General features: G+C 45.3%; 1 long non-coding RNA gene across 1 annotated transcript in view; it reads right to left on the reverse strand.

Moving 5' to 3' along the window:
* LOC113965218 overlaps positions 1 to 12,598 on the reverse strand; it is a 147,096-nt gene that overhangs the window by 19,767 nt on the left and 114,731 nt on the right. The window lies entirely within an intron of this gene.

Consider the following 12,598-nt stretch of genomic DNA (forward strand, 5'->3'; position numbering starts at 1 on the left):
TCAGAACTGCTACCATTTATGTGGGCCCATCTCAAATCTAGGTTTTTGCTGTTGAACACCTCACAAAAAATCCCAGACGTTTGCAGAGAGGTGCAGGACTGATCTTTCCTTTTTTTACCCAGAAAATACTTTCTCTTGGCAGGGGCAGGATGCATTAATAAAGCAGGTGAGAGTTTATAAAGTGCATGTAAATGGAGATCATTGTGCTCAAGGGTCACCAAACTGTTTCTTCTCACCACCCAATAAAAAATGAAAAACAAATCGGAGATTTTTGAGAAATCCTTTAACATCCTCTTCTAAAGAGAGTTTAACAGCAGACTTAAATATTTGCTTTAAAAACATCTTGAAGTAAATGAAATAACTTCTTTCCCAGGCCAGGATTCTGTTTTCCTTCAGCCCAGAGCAAGTTTGTTGGCCAAATTACATGTGCCCAAGGAAAGATCCAAGGGCTTTGAAACTTGCAAACCTCTGTCTGTAATGGCGCAAGTGGGCAATGCTCTTTAAAGTGTGTGAGGGGGAGGGAAATGCCAGGAAAATCCCCCTCACAAGCCAGAACTGCATTTGGGGAGCCCAGATGAAAGCTCTGATGCGGGTCATGTGACAGGTGTCACTTCAGTAATGATATTGGGGCAGAGATAAAAGTCCTCACCGGCTGGTCATGTGACATCGCTTCATTACTGGCACAGCAGGTGGTCGGAGAGACTCAATGCCTTTATTTTTTTATTATTTTTTAATTTTTTTTATTCTGTGATAATGAGAAAATGTTTAAACTTCCATCTCTGTGTTTAAACACTTCTTCATGCTGACAGCAGCAGGAGATCCCTTGATCAGCTGTCAGATGGGAAAGTGCAATTTTTCTGGAAAGTAAACAGCATGTTTGCCAGTTGGAAATCATTTTCTGTTTGTTGGGACTGCTAGTCGTGGTGTGATGGAGCCATGTCACAGGATCTGACAACTCGGGAGTGGGGAGTAGAAAACAGCCTGAGAAATGGGGGTTAGACTCTGCCTCTGATAACAGGAGCTTGAGATTTTTGACACTTCGTTATTGGCATTGTGTGGAAAAAACCCACCATTTACTGGTTGCTTATGAAACTTTTAAAGCAGCAGCTCAGTGTCAGTGTGGATGTATGGGACCTGCTAAAAGAAGCTCCTGCATTTTAATAGAAACTTTCCTTGGAGAAAAGTAAAAGGGGCACACAAAGGAACTGAGTAGGTGTGGAGATGCGTGGGGGTGAAGGTGGCCAGATCTCATTCCTGGCTTGCAAAAAGAAACAAAAACCAGTCTTATTAGAAAACTTTGTATGGTTCTGATGTCACATAGGCTTGGGTAACCCACTGGGAGTTTCAGGTGAGAAAAGGAAGGCAAATGTGGTCACAGGGTCCTGCAAGAGATCTCAGCCCCACCCTGGGGCAGCCAGGGCCTGGCTGAAATCAGAGCTGTTAAACTCTCCTTCGGAAGTACCCCAGAACCCTACTAAGTTAAATTTAAATGCCAACCACATTTTTTTATTTTCCTGTTAGGTAAATACCTTCTCAAAGTCAATTCCCATAGAGAAAAGAAGATACAGATGTAATACACATAATTTTAATTAAAATTAGGGTTTGAATGTGCATATGCAGAGGCACACACAACATTTTTCCTAGGCAGACACAGACAATGTCGTATATGCAGAATCAACCTGATTTCAACACTGGCAAAGTTAATTACTCAGAGCACTGCTCGAATCAGGCAGTAGATATTTGCAGCAATTACATTACATGGAGTCCTTGGTAGTCTCCCAACAAATGCTTTCCTCTGCTGGCTGCACTGCAGCCTTCTGTTTCTTCCTAAAGATTCCCATTAAAAGCTTCCTGCCTGTTGCACTTCATGAAGTCCTGGCTCATTAAAACTGAAGTTTTGATGCCCGGTCTGTAGCTCCCCAGCACCCCGGAAGCCCCAGAGCTGGTGTGTTGGTGTCAGCTCCCGGCTCGGGCTCCACGGCAGCCGGTGGGGCTGGGGGAGGCTGCCCGGCTGCAATCAGCAGCAAAAATGATCCCAAGCAAAAAGATCAGATCAGAATCTGGCCCGTTGTTAGCAGTCATTAAAAAACATTGCACTTTTAATAGGAGCTTATTCAATTAGCAGACTAACAGGCTCCATCAGATAAGGTGGGGATTTCCCTGGGAATCTGAGTCACACACTCTGAAGCTGCTCTGCACGCTGTGGTTAACCCTCCCCGTGCAGAACCGGAATGAAGAGGCCAAATCTCAGGAAAGGGCTTATTTTTGGATTTTTAAGGGAGAAGAAAGAGCCCTCCACTGCGCCTCGAAGCCCCCGGAGGTGCTACTGCTGAGTGTGAGTCACACACGCTGGAAGGACCCAGGAGGCTCATGGCACCAAACTGTAGCTGCTGCAGACAGGAGACTCGCCTGATCTCCGATAAACACACTGACATTTGGCAGCCTGACAGCTTCACAGTCCCATAAGAGGCTTCCTAATTAGAGCCTGGGTGAGAAATAATCCACAACTTGAAGTTTGTCTCTAGCTTCCTTGCTGTACTTTTTTTCCCCTCCCTTTTTGAGCCTTTTTTCCCTTTTCAGTGTTTTCTCTCACACGTTCTCAACACATCCCCTCCCGGCAGGCCGGAAGCTGTTTGAAACACTGAGCAGGATAAAGGGTCATTTTTGCCTCTCCTCTCAGCTCAGAACAGCCCCCAGCAAAAGCACCCCTCTTGCGTTCCACCATTGCCCTTGAAGGAGACGGGGAGATAAGACAGGGGAAAGGACAGTACACGGTGAAGTTTATAATGAGGCGAGGTATAACCGGTCTGGAAGAAAACCAAACCAGTCCCATTCACTCCTAGTCAAACAAGTAGGGCAAAACTGGTACTCCCAGCAGCAGGAGAATGGGGACTCTGGGTCTGGATCTGGCCCTGAATTTTATTTTCCTCTACAGCAAGTGCCCCAAATAGCAAGTCAGGACATCTGAGCCAGGGTCTGAATTTAGCACTACCTTCAAAATATACAGTACCATAATGCTGCTGTATCACAGCAAGACATTCAACTAGCTGGTCATAAAATGGAATATATTTTTTAGATATATGTACTGTTACAGAGTCTGATCTTTTAAAGCTAAATCATATTCCACCCATTTACCCCATTACAGGCATGTGCTCCGAATAGTTCCAGAAAAGTTCTTTAAATGCTCTAACCCATGACATTAAAATAATATCAACATCTGCTAAGACAAGTGTGACTTTTTTACTACATTTATTTCCTAGAGGATTATTTGGTGACAGTGGGATTGACTGTTCTCTGTTTAATATCCCGAAGTCTTTTCCAGGGAAATGAGACAGGTAGCAAAACTTCTGAAAGACCATAGTCATTGTATATTCTGCAAGCTTGGATACAGAATACAGACAGACATTAGAATTAACTTTCTGTTAGAGGATTGCTCCCCCTGACTGCCCTCCTCAGTGAATACCATATTCCCTGAATAGCCACCAGAAACAGGCAGAAACTTGGGATTCTTCATTCTTGGTCATACGTTACATGGGACAGCTCTGTATGTTACCATGATTCATCAGGATCCCAGATGAGGGCATGGGAAAAGTACCTACAGATATTTGACCATTAGCTCTCTCTAAAGCAAAGAGATTTCATTCAAAATATGCAGTTGAAGATATTTCCAGGACAAACGTATTTAATGCTGAGATACACTGGAAGATCTCTGGAGTTCAAAATGAGTCTTACCCTGAGGACTGTGGGTCTTTGGTGAATAATTTTTTTGGAAATTTCCCTATGGGGGCTTGATTATGATTGCTGATGCCCAAATGTTTCATGTGCTGCAGGTGTGTCTATGTATGGTGCAGCCGGGAGAAAGAACTGAGAACCTACATCTCTGTACTGGAGAGAATGACCCTGCACCATCCTCATCTGTAATGTCTGTACTGCTGAGATACTGAGGCTGAGGAAATTGTTTATCAAACTCATATTCCCAACAAACATGTGTCTGTGAAGTAAAGCAGAGTTACTCCCTGAGGATCTAATATTAAAAAATTCCCTGAATAGATAATAGCTGTGTGTTTTCTACAATCTCTCCCTATAAAGTGGAGTATGGATTAGTATGCACTATTTATAGAGCCCAGCCTCTGGAGCACCCCTGAAGCTGAGCTGCATTCATAGCCAAACATCATCCCCAGCATCCACATAGCACCATGACAAAATTCTGCCTTTCAGCATAGTAGAAGCCATGGAAAACATAAGATGTTGTACTGGACCTAAAATATGTGGCTCCATCCCTACCCTGCTATTTTTTGCATGACAAATGAATACAGACATGAAGAAGGAGGAGAACATAGACATGGGGAAAGCTCTCTGAGAGGACTGACTGGGAAGGAGATAAGGCAGAGCTGCCTCTGGGTGACTCATTCCTTGGGTGCCTATGTTCTCTGTGGCTGCAAAGTGGGCACTAAAATCAGAAGAGCATAATTCACACACACATGTATGTTTGATATGAACCATCTTAAAATTCGGGAGAATCAGATGCCACGAACAGGTGAATAGCACAGGAGAAAAGAAAAACTGTAATTCTTTCCAATTAAACTCATTTTTTTCAGGGTTTAGAGTTTCAGTAATTTAAATCCATTTTAGACTAAGTCTTAGAAGTTAGCAGCCTGGAGAAATTAATATTTTTATTATTTTATTTTAAGGGATTAACTCAAGTTGATAGATTTAGAGCAGTTTTTAAGTTTGTTGGTTTCAGATGTTTAAAAAGAAATTTAAAATAAACAAACAAAATCCAGTCGAAAATTTGGCAAGGGCTGAATCCTTTGGGCAAAATTTTCCCAGGAGAAACACAGATCTCTGATAAGCAGCAGAGGAGACGCCGTATTTCACAGCTGCAATGCAGATCTGAAGCCTCTCCAGAGACTCCCACATACTAAACAGGGATTTCTTTAGTTTAAATGCCAGATCCACTTTGGTCCTGGTGAAACTCCAGAGGGGCATTATCTAGGAAAACGAGGTATGTTTAATCCACTTTATCATTAATGCAAAGAATAGTCTCAATATTTGTGAAAATCAAAACTATGTGTTATGAAAGGTCCTTCATATCTCAAATGGAGTAAACTCCACTTGCCAGCCTCCCCCAGGGAGCTGAGCCATGGTTGCCTGTTTGTAATGTCTCATTTATGACGGATGTCTGTAATGAAGCAAACATGAGTTGCACCGCTGGCCTAACTGGGCACTTCCCTGAAGGATGTGCTGGAAAATTTACTATGGTGACTAAGGCTGGAACTGCCACAGGTGCCAAAGTGAAAATAACAGCTCTTAGCAACACAGTCTCACTGTGGCTTCAGCCTTCTCATCAGTGATGGTTGTTGCGTTTGCTTTGCAGAACCTCCTCTGCTAATCAAATATCAGGCCATTTGACATTTTGACCGGATTAAAACAAAAAAGCTGAAAAAATTTTATGCCTCTGAACAGGGCTCTTGGGTTTATCACCATGTGACAGTACTGCCAAGGCCAACTGTCCCCATGATGATGCCTGGGAACAATTCTTGTGAGCTGAACACGATGCTGTTGCGCAGGTCACCGTGCTGATGCTGGTGAGCTGTGGGCTAAGCTGCACGGACTGCACCCTGCAGTTGGTGAAAAGCTCCAAGATAAACCACACCATGCTTTGATGGGTGAATGCTGAAGGCTTCTCACTTGATTATAGATGTCAGAAGCCATTCAGTTGGACACAGACCTGAAAGATTTAACAAAGCTGAAAGACGACTGTCTCCAAGAGACCTGGGAGCAGGGATGCTGACCACCCATTGCAGATCCTGTGCAATAAGAGCTGAGAGACAAGCTTGGAGATAGCTGTGAGCCCCAAGCTTGGGGCCATGTTTGAGGCTCCTGCAAGCAGGATGATGAGGCTGCCTTGGGGGCCGAGTGAGGAGGCAACCTGCGAATCTCTTTGAAGGTGGCAGAGAGAAACTCTGGAAAGCAGCTGCCCAGTGGTCAGAGAAGGAACCTTTATCATCTGGGCATGATGAATGAAGGCCAACACGTTGCTAGCTGTCACCAGCTTTCAGGGAGCTGCACCACGGCCCCTGCCAGCACAGATTCTGCTCAGCTTAGTATAAGTGAGGAAAAAATGGGCAGGCCTGGAGGGAAGCATGCTGTGAACAGTGAGGACTGGACACTTCAGCCAGACAGTGCCTGAGGCAACTGTGGAGGAGATGTTCCTGAAGGGGCTGCCCTGGGGCCCTGGCCCAGGAGGAAACAGCCCCTGAATTTGACCCCATCTTGTTCTGCCGCTTCACAGCAGGTACTGCTATGCCGAGGGGGGGAAAACATAACCTCATCTTATGGGTTTCCACCCACCTCTCCTGTGGCTCCAGATAAAGTTTTGAAGGAAAGTGGAGCAGAGAAACTCACCCCCAGTCACAGCTGTCTCTGGACAATTATGATTTTTGCAAGGGGTGCAGTGGTCCTGCGAGCTGCGCGTCCTTCAGAAGGAATAGCCATTTTATCCCCTTCAGTTGTACCCGAAGTCTCTGCTTCCTTCAGGCACATCCTCCAGGTGACAGTGAGAGGAAAGGCAAGCCTTGGGCAGCTGTTTGAACTCCCCAGCATGATCACCACATTTACCAACCCTCAAAAGTGCTTTCAAGGGTCTGAAGATATCTTCCACTGCTCGTATGATTACAGCTCTAATGAGATTTGGAGCAAGCTGTTTCTTCTAAACAATGGTGCTATCTCATTCTAACCCATTTAGATTATAATCTGCTCTTCCAGATATTAATATTTTCACATTAATGTAGATCCTTTTATCCCTGTAGCTTAGCACTGGGTTCTGATTTATAAAATAGCTGGCTCCCTCTGGACTAGGGGAGCAGAATGCTGCGTTGTGATGAGCTTAATAACTCACTGCTCCCTATTAGTAAATCACAGACTGGCGCTTCAAATTTGCAGAGAGAATTGGGTTGACTTTCCCTCAGTCCTTGAAGCATCTTAGTCCTGTTGTGCAAAACTACCTGCTAACGATCCTTCTTAAATGAGCCAAGTGCTCTAATATGGGTTCAGCCCACTCGACTGAACGTTAACAGCAATTCTGGGAGCAAGGACAAGAGCAAAGTAAAGAAATTTCACTGGTTTTTCCCATCAAATGGTGCCGGGGCACTTTTCTGGAGGCACCAACAGTATAACATCCAGCAGAATTAGTGTGTTTATTATTTTAGAAGAGCTCATGTTTTTTTAATATCTTCGGGTTTGAAGGAAAGGTTGAAAGTAAGGGCAGCCTATTTGCATTGTGAATAAAGTTATCTGCCTCTTCCACCCTATCCTCTCCACCCCCGCCTGGAATATGCAGAAATAAATGCCTTCTAATGATCCCTGGGGGGCTGAAGCTTTGATATGGATCTTGCAGAGGGTATAGTGGTCGGGAGAAGTTCTGCCAGACTGAAACCCAGCATGGCGTGGGGGAGTAGGCAGTCTTCCTCGGAGTGCAAGAGAGGGGAAATTGGATTATCTTGCTAGCAGTTGGTGTTTTTCTGTGTGCAAGAACTTACAGATGAGAGGCCCCAGCTGGGAAGCTAAATTCAGCCCTCTGCAGACAGCTATGTGTTTTATACTCATCTAAATAAAAGAGATGATTCCATCCAAGTTCTGGAAACTTTCTTCTCTTGCTCTGACTGGGTGCAGGGCAGGTGGGTAGAGAAGCAAAATTGCAGAATTTGAATTTCAGTGTGGTGGTTGCTGAAAATGTTGAGTATGTGTGGCCATGTGTTTGTAAACACAGATTACTCTTTGAATGTGACATCTGGCTTTCAAGGAGCTCCCACAGTAGGCAGAATCACAGGAGTACACACTTCAGTTCCCTCAGACAAATCTATTGTAGGATACTGTTTTGCAGTTTACAGCACACTGAATAAGCTCAAAAAACAACAAATGCAGCTGAAGACCCTTAATAGAGAAAACTTGTTTAAATGGGCTGCTTTCTGGGAACAAATTGTTGAATAAAAAGAACACCCCGGCAATGGGAAAGTTTTCTGCGTTGCCAAGAGGTTCCATAAAAAGACCATTTTATAGCATTAACCCATTCCCTGTAGAAGCCAGAGCATACCGCAGAGGATCACATGCTGCCTGGGAAGCAGCAGCACAGAGAGATGAAATACAGCAGCCAGAAAGGGCTCACAGCATCCAGGGCTCCTGTGCTTGCTCCCTGGGCAGCGGCTGGTGCAGAATGGTGCTGTGGGGATTCCAACAAGGATGCCAGACCAAGCAGCTCTTTCCCTGGGGCGCAGACACAACACCTTCCAAACTGAGGGCAACACCAGGAATTTTGAGCGAGCTCCCAAGCACACAGTAGGTGCCAAGGAAGGAGCAAAGGGAAATGCCAGATTTTTTCCTCTCCCAGAGAAGAACAGAGAAGAAATGATTCTACAAGAGAGTTAGGAGAGACAGGAAGGAACCAAGACAAAAAGTACTGCTGTAGCTTTTCCAGTATCGGAATGCTACACACAAGGTTCCAGCATCCTTATGCATCCACTGCAGAGTCCCAGGAACAGCAGGGATGATTTGGACTAATTACTTGATAATTTCTGCAGGTTTTTTGAGAGAGGCGTTTGTCCCCCTTACTCCTCCTGTGCAGACTGCAGGTAAGCTCTGATGCCAAGGAGAGCACTCTGGACAGGCTCTGTGGTTGCATTTTTGACAACAGGGCTGCTTACATCAGTTTAAGGAATCCTACTTCTCTTCCACTCCCTTGCTTCCTTGCCCATACTCTGCACCACCAGATATGCCAGCATGCTGTCTATGTAGCACATGGTGAGTGAGACCAGAGAACTGATCCAGATAAAAAACAACTCCAGGAAAAAAAGGTTTATTTTTCAGCTGGGTTGGTTCCTGCTCTGGGTCACTGCACAGCAGGGAGACTTGGGGATGAGAGCAAGTGCCGAGGATGGGGTCTGTAAGCTGTCAGTCACTAAAGGTCCCCTCCATCACCCACCCTTTCTACCCCTCTATGTGGTGGATTAGACTTCATTTTCTGTAGGACCTTTACTTTCATCCCAAGTTTAGATTTCTATGCAGAGATATGATTCAACCTACAAGAGTTTGAGAGCCTTCTTATTTCACATAACAGCCTTGGAGTGTCAGGCTACATCTCACTGTGTGGCTTGCTGCAAGCACCCTCAGGGTCCCAAAAACTTATAAAATGTTGGGGGGGATTTGTACTATATGACCTTCAAAGGTCCTTTCCAATCCAATCTATTCTATGGTTATACCACCTGCAAATAGACTTGTCCATCTATGTGCCACCATCCAGCACAACTGTGTAAATCCAGTCACAGAAACCACAGAGGTCTGTTATTAGCATGCTGCACACTCCATACTTTGCTCTTTCCTTTTCAGATGGTTTTCTGGTCACAGGGATGCAGCAGCTCTGCTCCCAGCTCTGGGATTAGTGACTTTTGGGCAGTCAGCATGAGGGTCTGCCCTATTCTCTACAGCAGGCAGAAAAACACCTGGCAAGCCTCCCGAGGCACCACCCTCTTGCCAGGCTGCACAAGGCTTGTCTGCCTTGTATTCCAAGTGGGATAGTTTTAGCACCAACTGCTTCAGTACCAAAAGGCGTCATGGAATTTTAATGACCACAGATGGCCACAGCTTCTGTTTTATGTCTAATCTGAGCCCCCCTGCCCCCAAAGTACCACAACAGCAGCACTGCGCTCCCCTCGGGACAGGATGGGGAGAGGGTGGACTCAGGTGAGTGCGTACTGCCAGTTCTACACCTCTGCTGCCTGTTCCTCAGCCTGGATGTTCCTTACCTAATACAGAACACGTTGACTGTATGCAAATATGATGGAGTGGGGCAACAGAAAACTGTGGGTGAATGTCAAATAAAATACTTTTGATCCATCTATTCAACAACACTCCAAATCCATGTCCTCAGGGTCTTTGAGACACTTATTAGCTGGAATACCTTGTTTTTGTGCTGGATGATTAGATTCCCACATTTTTCCACAGGCGAAGGAAGCATGCCCAGATATAGTTCATAGCAACTGAGCAAATTCATTGTAAGTAGTGGCCAGATGTTGGCAAGAAGAGACTTAAGAAAAGCTCATGCTATTTTCTCATTTAAGTATATAGGAAAATGGATCCTCCTATCCAGCTGTGAGCTTTTGCAGAATACACCCTGGAGTACAGCTGATGGATGTGCCTCCCACAGCCCATAGGGTTTGATGCTGTTCCAAGCATGCTTCATGGGGAGTATTCCATTCAAAATAATTATCAACTTGAATAGAGTAAGTACCAATCTATGCAAACCCACTTTGTCTGCTGCCTGGGAAGAGATTACAAAGCACATTTGGCTATTGTGTGCATGCTTGTAAATTTTAAAGTGCTGGGTGAGATCTCTGAGTCTGGAGAGCATCAGAGGATCTTGAGAGCACTAAGGAAATGTGGAACCCAAATCTTTCTACTTCCTCCTCCCAAAGGAGACCCAGACTGTATTCAGTAAAAGTCACCACAGCTTCAGTAACTCCTTATAAATCTTACACTAGCTTCAGATTTAGGGAACCCACACAGGAAAAACCTGCTCCCAAACTCTCATCTCCCATCTTGGTTACATTAATTTCTCCTTGTGGTCCTTCCCTGACACCCATAATGCCCCACCTTCACTCAAGACAGACCAGAGTAGTGCAGATCTGACACAGCATTGCCACCACATTGCTCCCTCTCAGTCTCTTCACTGTGGCACCCTTTCCATCACACCACACAGCAGGGCTTTCAGGCTCCTCACTAACCCCGCTCTTTTTTGTTCTCCCAAGAAATCTTCTGTTCTGTTGCCAATGGGATGGAGCTATCCACTTTGCTCCTCCAGTGCTAGTTGCTTATTTTCCTCACTGGCCTTGCATTTCCAGCAATTGTCTCCTTGTTCCCATCTGCAATGCCTCCCCTCAGCACAGGCCTGCCTCTGAAGGGCTGCGTGGTATCACTTCATTTACACTCCTCCTGGATACCACTATCCTTTACAGTGACCATAATAATCTGCCTAAATTAGTCCCAGGCTTCTATTCTTCACTTTCCCTTAGGTTATCCTTAAGAGAATCAGGACATTGGTTTTTTGAAGTGCAATTCAGTTTTAAAGACTCTGAAGGCAGATGAGAAAACCTATGTGTAGTTTAAGTCCACAACAGACTCTCTGAAGACACAGTAGGTTAGAAAATTCCCCACTATGCTCTGAACATGCAGCCAGCTGAGGTGCAAGTACAGATTCCCCACATGTGACTTGAGGTCTGCAGTCTGGGCCACAGTTTCGAGACTTGGGCTGCGGTTTGATTACAAAATAAATCTGACTGTGGTTCCCAGTATTAGGTCGAAAATGCCACAGATATATGACATGAAACATGGATCTAGCACTCCACCAAGTTAAACATATTTGGAAAATTTAGACAAGTCAGTTTTTTGTGGCAAGGTGTTGTAGTAGACTAGGTCCTACGCCACCTTACTGTCCTGCCAAATCAGGTATGTACTGTCTACCACAAGTAGCCCAAAGCTGACATAACACCATAAAATTGCATAAACTCTGTGTTGTGTGATCAGACTAGTTTGACAGAAATGCAGTTGTGTGTACAAGACCGATCCAGGTTAAACAGGGACTGCTGGGTGATCCGTCAGTGCCCAGATCCACAGTGCAGGTAAAACTAGAGCCTTCAGAGTATTGTGGGGTTCTTTCTTGCAGGACAAGGAAAAAATGTTAAGTGTTTGCAGCTGCATAGTTAATCCTGCTGCAAAAACTGATGCAAAAAGGGTTTGTGTGGGCTGTAGGCAACTTTGAGGCTCCAATAAGGATACCGAAGATGGCAGCTGTTAACACTGCCAAACCTCTTTCTGAGATGAAAACTCTTTGCAGGGAAAAAGACTGGCTGCTCTAAAGCACATCACATATTGTGAGTGAAACTGTGCTGCCTGTAACAGAAACACATTGGTAACCAGCCACAAACCAGCCAAGGGTGAGAGTAAATAAGCCCTGCACCGGGAAACAAGCACAGGCAGCAGGAGGCGATGCATTTCAAGTATGGGAAGGTGAGGGGGATGTGGTGCCTGGAGCAAGGGGCATCCGGGTGGGATGGGGCAGCTGGAGGAAATGGGGCAGCTGGAGGAAATGGGGCAGCCAGAGGAAATGAGGCAGCCAGGGGGAATGGGCACTCAGCTACGGTGAGATACCTGGGAATATGGGGTTTCAGGGAGGGATGGGGGTGCCCAGAGCGGATGGGGTGACCCTTCTCCATCCTCTGTAGCCAGGCAGAGGGCTGCAGAGCTGCAGAGACAGCATTTGTGGCTGCAGAGAAAGGAAGGGGTTAACTGGATTCGGGTAGCCCCCTCTCTGCTGAACTCATTGATTCATTTTCTCTGTTCCTATTTCTTTCTCTCACTTTCTTCTTCTCTCTCTTGCAGACTGATTAAAAACTCTTTGAGTTTGAAGGTTTTTGTGTCAAAACAGCTCAGATGCCAGCTGGGTGCCAAGCAGTGAATATTCATGGTATTTAAATGTGACAGTGCGGTGGGGGCTAAAGGACGGGCTAGTTAGCTCTTTTTAGATGGAGATTAGCTGCCTCTTTGC

Source organism: Neopelma chrysocephalum, unplaced genomic scaffold, assembly GCF_003984885.1.
Source record: "Neopelma chrysocephalum unplaced genomic scaffold, ASM398488v2 Primary Assembly neopelma1_44, whole genome shotgun sequence".
In the NCBI taxonomy this organism is placed as follows: domain Eukaryota; kingdom Metazoa; phylum Chordata; class Aves; order Passeriformes; family Pipridae; genus Neopelma; species Neopelma chrysocephalum.